This window comes from Phyllobates terribilis, unplaced genomic scaffold, assembly GCF_046119375.1.
Source record: "Phyllobates terribilis strain yellow unplaced genomic scaffold, ASM4611937v1 Scaffold_7__3_contigs__length_470593459, whole genome shotgun sequence".
Classification (NCBI taxonomy): Eukaryota; Metazoa; Chordata; class Amphibia; order Anura; family Dendrobatidae; genus Phyllobates; species Phyllobates terribilis.
The window spans coordinates 255,455,528-255,468,956 of record NW_027362767.1 but is presented as its reverse complement, the minus strand read 5'-3'; the positions used below and the strand labels follow the sequence as shown (position 1 = coordinate 255,468,956).

Below are 13,429 nucleotides of genomic sequence, written 5' to 3'. Positions count from 1 at the left end.
TCAGCACACGGTGCCCACCTAGCACAGTGCCATCAGCACACGGTGCCCACCTAGCACAGTGCCATCAGCACACGGTGCAACCACTAACCGCACAGATCCTCCTCACACTGAGCAGCAGCATCTCTCTACAGCGATGTGATAAAGTGATGGACTGTACCATCCGGCACAGGGGTGCTTTAGCTTCTTGTGTATTGTTACCAGGGACACATGTAACGTGTGCTATAATCAGTGTGACTCAATCTCATTTTACAATTAATATATACACATTCCGATTAATTAACATTGACAATTGCTTATGACATCGTTGTCCTTGGAGCTTAGAAGTGATCGCCGTCCCCTATTTTGCATTGGTAGCGTCCATGTAGAAAAGGGTCTCTGGGGCTCGGAGCGGCTCAGTGTGAGCAGGCGGCAGTGCGGGTGGGAGCGGCTTCTGTCCGTCTGTTTATTCGGGGGTCTCTGCTGCTCTGTTCTACCCTGGACCCCCTTCCCCCAATATCCGGAGCTAGACCACACAATGGCCGGTGAGTAGGAGCCGTGGCTCTGCCTTCAGTGCGGTGTTATGTGGGGTGCACGCCAGGAGCCCCTGGGAGAGAGAGAGGGAGGGGCACTCGCAAGGGCAGGAATTGTGGGTGCCCCTGGTCGTGGCATGCAGGCTGGTGCTGTGGGTTGTGACTCCTCCCTGTATGGTTTTGGGGTGTGACCCCTTATTTTGGGGGGTCTTTCAGCATCTTACACTTTTGGGGTGTTGCACAGTTAACCCCTTCCTCTCCACCAAGGTTTGACCCCTCTATCCAGTCCTATAACCTGACTGCACCCCACCCTGTGCCTCCCAGTGACTGGGTACAGTGAGGGCTCTCATGTATGTGACCGGTGGTCCGCAGAGCTTACACTCTATACCCAGGGGGCATGTGCTTGTGATGTACGATCGTGCGGTATTCGGCTGATGGTAAATATCCTATGTATCATGTTGTGAGGTTTACCATGATCCCCATGGGTTATTTTTGTGGACGCTGGAGCTCGTGATATATGTTCCGTCTGATCGCCCTCATATTGGCGTAGTGTCGTGTGCTTATGGCGGTATTATATGCGCCATGGGAACCCCAGGAGCTTGCAACCTGTTGCCATGCAGCGGACCGCTCTACTCCCTAGGGAGCGATATTCCCATCCCCCTTCCGTCACTCCGTAACGCCAATGGCGACTCCAGCTTGCGGATATAAGTTTCATAGCGAGCTGCCACATCTGATGAGCGCGCGGTGTGCAGCGAGACGAGCGTTGGAGGACGCAGCAGATTGGAGCTCTTGTCACAATGGAGAGAACAGATGTGGTTTTCATGACGAGGACGGATCCCGGCTGGATGTAAATCGTCAGGATATCAGGTCATGCCAGGATGGACGTCGCTTCTCTGGGCACAAGAGCTTGCACTTTAGTAATGCCAGGAATGTCATCGTGGGCTGATGATTGACAGTTCCTGATTCCTTTCGCTTTTTCTGTTTTGCAAGTTTTTCCCTCTAGATTATGTGATTGTGGGTGAGTCGTGGGCCGCGGCTCCATGGTGCCATTGAGAGTCAATTCACACATGGCAAATTTGTCAGGTTTTTAGTAACAACTGTCTCCTTGAACTTCTATGCAAGTTGTCTGTTATTTGGCTCTTTGTTTTTTTTGCACAGTTTGTCTGCGGCCACAGTGGACCCCGATCTGCTTTTCACGTGTCCTTTGGCTCCTAACTTTGGTGCTTCCGTCACAGGTCGCTCGGCCAAACATCGCTCTGTGCATCTGCTACATCTGCAACCACGACGAGCAAGTCACGAACAGCCGACAGTCCGACTTTTTGCCACTTGCTTGAAGTGGCCCCTTGTGGGGTGCAGTGTTACCCCATTCACCTGTATTACGCTGCAATGAAGCAGCGGAATAGAGCGATTTCTGGCCACGCCACCTGCGTTGCTGCCAAAGCCGTCTTGTTGCCCCTGCAATTATCTTAGCATCCACAGAATAGGTGAGAGGACCCCCGCCGATAATCAGGATGGGCCTCTGAAATGCTCCATTTGTTGTCTACGGGACCCCCGGACAGAACAGAGTAGAGTCCTAGGCTATGACTGGCAGTCCCATAGACCGGGAATGGATAAATGATGCATGTGCTCAGCACAACCAAAGCATTTCAGAACCCCATTTTTGGGGGTCCGACATGTATAGGTGAGAAGGTGCCTAGTTGGAATATCCCCTTTAAGTTGTTTCGATTGGGCGACTTTAACACTCACTTGCAGAGTAGATGATAAATGTCTGACCATTGCGGACCCCTCCTGTCACTAGAGCAGGGGTCCTGACGCAAGACCGCAGTGAGGAGGCTTTCGACTGGAGCGTGGGTGAGCGTGCCTCTGTTGATGACTGGTCTGCAGGGAGCATGCTCGACCGCTGCTCTGCCCCATTCCGGTCATGCAGCTGCGGAGGAACATGGTGTTCGGTGGCACCACCGGATATTTTTCAATTTTCTTGCAAATAAGTGAAAAATGTTGATGCCGATGTCACGTGAGCCCCTGCGGTTATGTGCTGCCACTTTGGTTACTACGGTGGCAGTGCCAGTCCAATAGAGACCAAGCCTAGCTATAGCGGGGTGCCCCATACCTTGGCTCCAGTCTTCGTTGGGACCATAAGACCCGGCTGCCAGGACTACAGTGCTATGAATGGCATTTCATGATCGTACAATTTGCCTAAAGACGGTCCAAAACTGATGTTAACCCATAAATGCAAAAATTGGGTGTAGAATGACATCTGCAAGTGTGCGGCATAGACTGGCACAAACATTGAAGGACAGGAGCCCCGGTTATACCGTGTCATCCTGGGGCCTTACTTTTATTAGGGGACCCATGCAGGGGTCATGGAAAGCTGGATGAAGCTCTTAGGGCAGCTATTGTAGTGATCTCCCAGCTTTCCATTCTGCAGGTTGCATGTAATGGTTTTGGGGCAATGTTTCAGCATTTTTAAGGCCGTGCCACTCTTCGTGAGCGGAGGTGTACCAGGTGCCTACTGCCTCATTGAGGTTGATACTTCTCATGACAGGTCCTCATTTAAAGAAACATGCACCCCACTTGTAACCTGATGTTCCTCATTATCCATCCTCAGGAGACCACAGCAGACCACAGCGTTGGAATGAATGGGAGAAGTATTGTAAATCATTTGTCTTTTTGGCTGTGATAAGGTTTATTATGTGCAGAGATGATTCATTACATGGATTAATGTGGGACCTGGCCGGGATAGTCACCTCCTGCGATCAGCCATGGGAGCTCCCCCTGCAGGCTGACCCTGTAACTGCAGAATCTGTGCTGCTGCAGTAAGTGATGTGTACTTACTCATACGGGTGATAAATATTTCAGCCGCTGGATTACGGCCAGAAATTGCTCAATAGTACGTTATTATGTAACCGGCTTGGTATGGATATACAGTGGTACCAGGTGCCTTAATTTAAAGGGGTCCGCCCTTTTGTGTGCCCTTCATTCATTGAGGGGTGACAGTTAATATGGCTGACATTACAACTTGTCACCCAGCTTTTTTTTAGGTGCCTATGCACTTTGCCGACAATTGTCTTCTGTCCCGTCCTCTAAAACACATGCATGGTCAGCCGACATGAGCGTGCATGCGGAAAGGGTAAAGCATTATCTTCATTGGAAAAAAAAATGTTTTGACACTGAAATGCAACATGCCTGATCCTGGCATAATCGGGGAGAGCTGGGATGCCCCCACACCCTCTGCCAAAATCAAAGCGTGTGTCCGAGACTGGATACTGACTGTACTGTCACATTTACAGTGGGGAAAATAAGTATTTGATACACTGGCGAATTTACAAGTTTTCCCACCTACAAAGAATGGAGAGGTCTGTAATTTTTATCGTAGGTACACTTCACCTGTGAGAGAGAAAGTCTAAAAGAAATCCAGGAAATCACATTGTATGATATTTATATAATTCATTTGCATTTTATTGCATGAAATTAATATTTGATACAATAGAAAAACAGAACTTAAAGGGGTTATCCACTACTTTCATATTGATGCCCTATCTGTAGGATGGTACATCAATGTATGATCGGCCAGGGTCCCGCACCCAGCACCCCCGCCGATCAGCTGTTATCGATGACGGTGGCCGGAAGTGCTTACCTGCAGTGCTTGGCCGCCAAGTTGCAGGGGCCGGCGCTTGTTACTGCACATCTGCCTCCTATTCAATTCAATGGGATGCGGATGCCCAGTACCCCGCGGCGGCTACTACAGATGGACGGACAAGCACCGCAGGTAAGGACTTCCGGCCGGCGGCCAACGCCGCTGGCACCGATAACAGCTGATCGGTGGCGGTGCTGAGTGCAGGACCCTGGCCGATCATACTTTGATGCCCTATCCTACAGATAGGGCATCAATGTGAAAGTAGTGGACAACTTCTTTAATATTTGGTCAAGAAACCTTTGTTTGCAATTACACAGGTCAGACGTTTCCTGTAGATCTTGACCAAGTTTGCACACACTGCAGCAGGGATTTTGGCCCACTCCTCCATACAGATCTCCAGATCTTTCGGATTTCAGGGCTGTCATTGGGCAACATTGAGTCTCAGCTCCCTCCAAAGATTTTCTATTGGGTTCAGGTCTGGAGACTGGCTAGGCCACTCCAGGACCTTGAAATGCTTCTTACAGAGCCACTCCTTAGTTGCCCTGGCTGTGTGTTTCGGATAATTGTCATGCTGGAAGACCCAGTCACAGCCCATTTTTAATGCTCTTACTGAGGGAATGAGGTTGTTGGCCAAAATCGATCCATCCATCCTCCCTTCAATACGGTGCAGTCATCCTGTCCCCTTTGCAGAAAAGCACCCCCAGTATGATGTTTCCCCCACTATGCTTCACAGTTGGGATGGTGTTCTTGGGGTTGTACTCATCCTTCTACTTCCTCCAAACATGGCGAGTGCAGTTGATACCAAAAAGTTCTATTTTGGTCTCATCTGACCACATGACCTTCCCCCATGCCTCCTATGGATCATCCAGATAGTCATTGGCGAACTTCAAATGGAACATGTGCTGGCGTGAGCAGGAGGACCTTGCGTGCCCTGCAGGATCTTAATCCATGACGGCGTAGTGTGTTACTAACGGTAATGTTTGAGACTGTGGTCCCAGCTCTCTTCAGGTCATTGACCAGGTCCTCCCGTGTAGTTCTGGGCCGATTCCTGATGTTTTTCAGTCATCCTTACCCCAAGAGGCGAGATCCTGCATGGAGCTTGAGATCGAGGAAGATTGACAGTCATCTTGTGTTTCTTCCATTTTCTAATAATTGCGCCAACAGTTTTTGCCTTCTCACCAAGATGCTTGCCTATTGTCTTGTAGCCCATTCCAGTCTTGTGCAGGTCTACAATTTTGCCCCTGGTGTCCTTAGACAGCTCTTTGGTCTTGGCCATGGTGGAGAGGTTGGAGTGTGATTGATTGTGCGTGAGGACTGGTGTCTTTTGTTAACGAGTTCAAACAGGTGGAATTAATACAGGTAATGAGTGCAGAGTAAGGAGGGCTTCTTAAAGAAAAACTAACAGGTCTGTGGGAGCCAGAATTCTTGCTGGTTGGTAGGTGATCAAATACGTATTTCATGCAATTTAATTATGTAAAAATCATACAATGTGATTTTCTGGTTATTATTTTTAGATTCTGTCTCTCACAGGTGAAGTGTACCTACGATAAAAATTACAGACCTCTCCATTCTTTGTAGGTGAGAAAACTTGTAAAATCGGCAGCATATCAAATACTTATTTTCCCCACTGTATTTTCCAGCTGTTGTGTAGACCCCCATTCACCTCCACCGCAGCCGATGGCTCCCACCCTGCACGTGACATCTCACTAGGGCGATTGTTATTTGTAGCCGTCTCATTAGTGACTTCATTATATAGAAGGAGTCCTCCCCGTCTCTAGGATGCCCCCCCAGAGACGTCGGGGTCTCAGAAGACCTTCAGATATTTTGCAATTGTTATTCTGGTGACATTTACATGTTGGATATTTTTAGCTGTAAGCTCCTGGGACGAGGGCAATTATTATACTGTATCCTCTATATGGGGCGATGCTGATATTTGCACTTTATACAGGTTTTCGTATTACAGCATATCACCACGTATTGCTTTGATTTGTCAGATCGTTAGCGTCTGACTATTAGGACCTCAAGATTCGGGGTACTGGGTCCCCCACGTACATACATGAAGATTGCAATACAGTGCCAGTCCTGTAAATAGAGATTTTCTGAAATTGGGGAATTGCTTTAAGTGCAATTCCCTATTGGACCTCTGAATGTTATTGAGACCTACCTGCACTAGGACGCACCATAGAGCGTCATATCCAAAACACGGCGGCCGTAGCGCGAAGTTGGAATTAATAACGTCTGGCATCTAATAAGTGATTTCTGTGAACTGAGCGCCCTCCGGCTCCTAGAGCGCGAGCGAGCGGACGGAAGCGCCAGTAGCCGTAATCCGAGTAAATATTGTGTGTGTTTGTTTGGACATGACTAAATCGCGAGGTTTGTAGGGATCACGGCGAGGCGGCCGGGGCTCAGATTGGGGAAGGGTGAGGAGGGGGGTTTGCAAAAGACTCTCGGCTCTTGTTTATCAAAAAAGTGTGAGAATACGTCAGGATTTTTCCCCGCGCCTTCTGCTGCGTCCATCTGTCCGGCTCCAATCCTGCTACATATTTGCCAAATTCCCTTTGTTCTCCTGTGTCCGGGTTGCGGGACATTCTCCAGATGACTTGTCCTGATAGATCTGAAACGGTCTGCCCATCCCTGGATGGTCATTAGGAGAAAAAAACAAATCCCTTGATCGTCCTGTTAAATCTGTTTCTGGGAAAGCTGGGTGACCACAATTATTAGGAGTCCGAAATAACTGGATGGATTTGCCGTTCTGTAGCATCGGAATCAGGCCTGTGGAGTTGGTAAACCAAACCTCCGACTCCTCAATTTCCTTGACACCGACTCCCTCATACACGGCTCATGTTTAAGTGATAAATTTACTGTAGCACAGATTCATCTCAGCTAAAAGTCCAGACCCTTAGATCAGGAATAGGACAGACATTTATAGGACATTTCATAACTTTCCCAAATTCTAATGAAAAAATATTCCCCACAAACTGCATTGAGCTACTGTACCCAATTTATTATATATTTTAGGAGTCGGAGTTGGTCCATTTTATACCGGCTCTGACTCCACAGCCCTGATCGGAATCGCTGCACGCGGCCGACGTTTCTGGGGTTGTCGCCCATCTTTCCAAAACCCCAAAGTGACAAAGTGGTGCAGAAATACATCCCCTATCCTATACAGAATGAATACGCTGAGGCTGGGAAAGCTGCTTGACGGATGTGGTGGATATAAGGGTCTTTTATATGTTGCGTTTTGGGAGCGGCATCCATTGCTCTCCCAACACTTGTGGTGAGACAACCTCCACCCTCGGTGGTGAGCTCAGCCCTCGCCGGTTCTGCCAGAGCCGCTGTCTGCAAAGCATTAGCCTAGAAGGGGTTACAGCATTTCCTCATCTCTCGCCAGCGTTCTGCTCCCATATTTATGTTAAGCGTTTTACCAGGAAACATCCTGAGAGATAAATATATCATGTCCAGGTATGTTCTGGAATGTGTAACTCTGACAGCGTATCGGCAGCTGCCCATTAACCCATTCCTGCTGCGCTGGACAGTCCACTCTGCCGGACAGTCCGCCCCGCTGCACAATGGGCACAGTTCTACACCTTGGTGAAACCATATCTGATGCCAACCTTACTCTTAGGGCCCATCATAGACCAGACCCTAATTTCTGGGTGCATTGGCCTCCTCGGCCTGTCCTCAGCCATGGCGGTACCTGCACAGTGGCGACCGGGATCTGTGGAGTTTCAGATCTATTGTTCATGGTCGCGGTGCTCTTGACAGTGAAGCAGGAAATTGCAGCTGATCTCATACTCATCCGCGGCGTCTCCACACTTCCCTTCACCCCATCACTTTCATGTCATAGGAATGAGGGAAAGTGGAGATAAAGGGGGGGTTGTCGCAGATTTTTTCCATGTCGTATTTGGTCAGATCGAGGCCGTTTTATTCGGTGTAACAAGGCAAGTCAGGACTTTGGAAAGCTGAGCGACAACCCTTGTAGAGCGGAAATGGCCTCCAAGAAGTTGTCACCCTGCTCTCCCTGACTTGACGACACTGATGATTTTTCCGATTTTGGGTTAAAGTGGTCTTGGGAGAAATGGTGTGCGAGCAGCGGGCCTCATTATAATGGAGGCAGCGCGTAATCATATGTATAACACTTGTGACCTGCGATATTAATGATCGTGGCCGACCTTTGTAATTATGGAGTATTGATGGTTCAGCGGAGAAAAGGTGAATATCCATAAGTCATTCAGAAAAAGAATGCTTCGTATGGGAGGCGCCAAAGATTTTGCGGTAGAGAAGCCTGTGTGATGTGCGGTCATAGAGCCTGGGTATGGAGGGGTCGGGGGACATCAGGACTTGCATGGGCCCTAATTATAGATACAGACAGCCTGGGCTTATCTGGGGAAATGCATGGCGCACTGTCGGGTAGTACATTTATTGCCATTGAGGACACCCTTGGCTTTGGATGTGTAATACCACATTGCAGGTTGGGTATATCGGCCCTGGTGGTCCTCGCCTGTGATGAAAGCTGCAACCCTCAGCAATCATTTTCCTGTTGTTCTATCAGGACAACCCCTTTAAGGCTGGGTACTCATCACCTTTAGACCCACGATCAAGGCTTACATCTGAAGCCCCCAAAAATGGATTTGGTGGAAACCCCTGAAGGAGCCGTTCACTATGAGGCAGATGGAGTCACTTACGCTTCTGTTCTGGCATTGTTTGTCTCTCTAGGAGGACACGTGCGGTCTACCATGACGGACACCACCAGAAAGTGACTCCATCTGACTCATTATATTGATTGGCAGGAGATTTCACTGAATCCCATTATTTGGGGCCTTAGAAGCCCCTGATGGTGTCTCGATTGTGGGGTCAAACGCAATGTGGTTGCTTTTCAACCGGTGGCAAAACACCACAGCTTTTGGCTGTCGGGTTAAGCTGGGCGTTGTAGTTTTGCAACAGTTGGAGAGCAGTTATCAACTTGCTTAACATGACCATATATGGTGTGCTGTCAAGCGCTTCAACAACTTACTTTACAACATGCTGAAAATAAACTTTACTCTTATCCAATCCTTTTTCTAGAAATAATTTGTCCTGCCCGGACATCCAGTGCCAGAGACGATACGGTTGCCTCACCGCTTAGGAGGTTGGGAATGTAAATGGGACGTGCATAGTAATGGGGGAATAATGGGATATAGGTTGTCAACAAGCATTGCTGTCTGATGTGTATGGAGTCATGGCTCGGACCCCGCGGCTCGGGTTCTGCTCTGCCTTCTGCTCCAATTACTACGTGAAATGTAAAATTAAGCTAATATATTACGGCTGGTGAAAAGTACCTGGATCAGGTTTTCTGGGAGCCGAGCGTTTGTCTTGGCTCTGGAGACCGGTGTAATGAAGCCAGACCTGGGCCGGAGCTGGCAAACCGGGAACGCTGCCAACATGAGTGCAAACTCCCTGTTGACTTCCATTATTACCCCGATGCCGTTACGTCTGTGCGGGGCCCGGAGAGTCGCAGAGCCCTCGTCTATGCCAGATGCAATCATAAGGTGAATGTGGGGGCAGGGGCCGAGGTGCGAGGTCCCAACCGTACCACGACTTGGGAGGGCAGATTACTGAGAAAAGTCCCTTTTACTGCAGGATTCAGGCTGTCAGTACATTGTGGGACTTTGTAATGGGGGGGGGGGGCACAGACTTTACAGTTAATGCCACCATATAGGTCAGAACTAGCGGACGGAGGAGATTTTGCATTGAAATCCTAGGAGAGACACTAAACCTATCTCCTATGCTAGCGTTAAAGGCAACCTATAATTCCCTGTTATCAGCCATTTTTATTCCAGATAGCGATCCTCACCCATGATTACTATTCAAAAAAAACATGAAAAACTTTCCTACAGTGTACTAAGTATAAAATAAAAACACTTTAAATCTGTGTACCAAATATCCAAAATAACATGAAAAACTTTCCCACAGTATACCAAACAAAAAAAGCCTGAAAAAGCTATCCGTCGTGCCTGGCTTCTGTAAATGGCGTGTAGTATGCTCCTCCGTGTGCGTTCCTAGCAGCGAGACTGCACATCTCCTACATCACTGCGTCCATATACCGGATGTCACTAGAGATGGTGCCCAAATCTGAAAACGGGCATTTTTGTAAAAACTTTGGTTCAATGCCTCAAAAAAACTCCTTAGATTCTTCCATACATTTTAGCATTTAACAGCTGTTCCTGCCAACCGCCTCCCTTCATACTTATGCATGCTCACAACGGCTGAGCGTGCTTGTGTTCTCAATAAGGAGAGGGGAATAAGCTGACCTATCCCTTGAAAAAGGATTGGACATGTTGAATTTTGACATGCCCAATCCTTATTCCTCCCTCACATTAGATGGATGGCCTTTGTTGGTCAAATTGGCCGATTCAGCCAACATTAATGTGTATGATCACATTTTATAAGCTGATGACCTTCAGATAAAAGTACCCCCGCCCCCATAGCAATACCTCTGCTGTCTGCCCCTTTCCTGACATTGGGTTATTCGATTCTGCTAGCGGCACAGAAACAAACATGGCTCCGGACGGGATGAAAGGCATGTTTACCAGGGCGACTTTCTCCTTTTAGCTCGCAGGCAGTAGAACAAACCCTTATTTGCTGCTTTATGGCACAAGTGTGTTTTTTTACGAGGGACTGTTGGGTCCCTTCTGACCCCGCTGGCCGAGCCCTAGAGACGGGGCCTCCAGATCCTTTTTTTGCACCTCATGTGTTGGGACAGACATCACATTTATTGACAAGTCCTGAAAGAGGCTTTCAGAAAGAGCCAGATTTAGCGGCTGAGCCAGGAGGGGGCGAGAAGAATGGGGTAATGGCTGAATAACAACTGGACGTCATTAACGGGGACATGTGGCCACAAATATAAATGAGGAGACGCCCAGCGAGACTCAAGGCCAAGTGTAGGTGCAGGAATCTTCTCACGCTGGACGGGGTCTTCATCGCTGGTAATTGGCCTGGTGGGCGTCCTTTTGCCTTTTTACATTCATGCCCTACAGCAGTGATCTCCAATCTGCTAGTCTCCGGCTGTTGTAATCCCACAACGCCCCAATAGTGAGTTGTAGTTGTACAACAGCCATAGAGCTATAGGTTGGAGAACACTGTGGTGGGGCATATTGGGGGTTGTAGTTTTACAACAGAGTGAAAGTCACAGCTTGGAAAAACATTTTTTGGTACTGAAGTTTTTTGGAGCACAGTGAGAGTTGTAGTTTTACACATTGTGATGGGGCTCGAAGAATAGTGGGAGTTGTAGTTTTGCAACAGTTGGAGAGCGGCAGATAAGAGAACATTGTGGTAGGGTTTGTGGGTGTCCTGGGATAATGGGAGTTGTAATGTTGCTACAGCTGGGGAGTATGCTTTAGTAGGACAGTGTTCCCCAACAGCCTATGACTGCAATGGCATGATGGGTGTTGTAGTTTTGCAGCATCTGGAGAGTCAGAGATTGCAGGGGGGAAACTGTTGTGTAGGATGAGGTTTTCATGGCATAATGGGAGTTGTAGTTGTGCAACCACTGGAGAGCCACAGACTGCAGAACATTTTGGTAGGACTTATGACTATTGGGACATAGTGGAAGTTGTAGTTTTGCAAAAATTTTGGAGCCACAGGTTTGAGCCCAGTTCCTTGCAGTCTAGTATGAGGACCCACTGCTGTCTGTTAGTCACCTGAACCTTGTGGAAAGCCACAGGTTGGGCCAGATTCTCCTGTCTTTGTCCTTTCCAAGTTGATAGGTCACCAACTATTGCAAAATTACTACTCGTAGTCGGCTGTCAGGACATCCTGGGAGTTGCTGTTTTACACCAGCTGGAAAGCATTGAGGGGGCAAGAACCTTGCCAGGTACGGCTTCTGCATTGGGGCGACAACAAAGGAAGGGAAGGGGCGCTGGAAAGTACGGTCACTCTGAGGAAGGGAAGGGATGCTGGAAAGTACGGTCACTCTGAGGAAGGGAAGTGGCGCTGGAAAGTACAGTCACTCTGAGGAAGAGAAGGGGCGCTGGAAAGTACGGTCACTCTGAGGAAGGGAAGGGGCGCTGGAAAGTACGGTCACTCTGAGGAAGGGAAGTGGCGCTGGAAAGTACGGTCACTCTGAGGAAGGGAAGGGATGCTGGAAAGTACGGTCACTCTGAGGAAGGGAAGTGGCGCTGGAAAGTACAGTCACTCTGAGGAAGAGAAGGGGCGCTGGAAAGTACGGTCACTCTGAGGAAGAGAAGGGGCGCTGGAAAGTACGGTCACTCTGAGGAAGGGAAGGGGCGCTGGAAAGTACGGTCACTCTGAGGAAGGGAAGTGGCGCTGGAAAGTACGGTTACTCTGAGGAAGGGAAGGGGCGCTGGAAAGTACGGTCACTCTGAGGAAGGGAAGGGGCGCTGGAAAGTACGGTCACTCTGAGGAAGGGAAGTGGCGCTGGAAAGTACAGTCACTCTGAGGAAGGGAAGGGATGCTGGAAAGTACGGTCACTCTGAGGAAGGGAAGGGATGCTGGAAAGTACGGTCACTCTGAGGAAGGGAAGGTGCGCTGGAAAGTATGGTCACTCTGAGGAAGGGAAGGGGCGCTGGAAAGTGCGGTCACACTGAGGAAGGGAAGGGATGCTGGAAAGTACGGTCACTCTGAGGAAGGGAAGGGGCTCTGGAAAGTACGGTCACTCAGAGGAAGGGAGGGGGGGCTGGAAAGTGCGGTTACTCTGAGGAAGAGAAGGGGCGCTGGAAAGTACGGTTACTCTGAGGAAGAGAAGGGGCGCTGGAAAGTACGGTTACTCTGAGGAAGAGAAGGGGCGCTGGAAAGTATGGTCACTCTGAGGAAGGGAGGGGTGCTGGAAAGTACGGTCACTCTGAGGAAGGGAAGGGGCGCTGGAAAGTACAGTCACTCTGAGGAAGGGAAGGGGCGCTGGAAAGTACAGTCACTCTGAGGAAGAGAAGGGGCGCTGGAAAGTACGGTCACTCTGAGGAAGAGAAGGGGCGCTGGAAAGTACGGTTACTCTGAGGAAGGGAAGGGGCGCTGGAAAGTACGGTCACTCTGAGGAAGGGAAGGGGCGCTGGAAAGTACGGTCACTCTGAGGAAGGGAAGGGGCGCTGGAAAGTACGGTCACTCTGAGGAAGGGAAGGGGCGCTGGAAAGTGCGGTCACTCTGAGGAAGGGGCGCTGGAAAGTACGATCACTCTGAGGAAGGGAAGGGATGCTGGAAAGTACGGTCTCTCTGAGGAAGGGAAGGGGCGCTGTAAAGTACGGTCACTCTGATGAAGGGAAGGGGTGCTGGAAAGTACGGTCACTCTGAG

The 13,429-nt window shown here is 49.2% G+C and overlaps 1 protein-coding gene across 3 annotated transcripts in view; it reads left to right on the top strand.

The window, feature by feature from the left end:
• The first annotated feature begins 383 nt into the window (after window positions 1–383).
• PLXNA3 (plexin A3) overlaps window positions 384–13,429 on the top strand; it is a 114,229-nt gene continuing 101,183 nt past the window's right edge. For all 3 annotated transcript variants that reach the window (XM_073640350.1, XM_073640348.1, XM_073640349.1), the window contains exon 1: window positions 384–521. The gene's annotated coding sequence lies outside the window, so the exon portion shown is untranslated. The remainder of the gene's footprint in view (window positions 522–13,429) is intronic.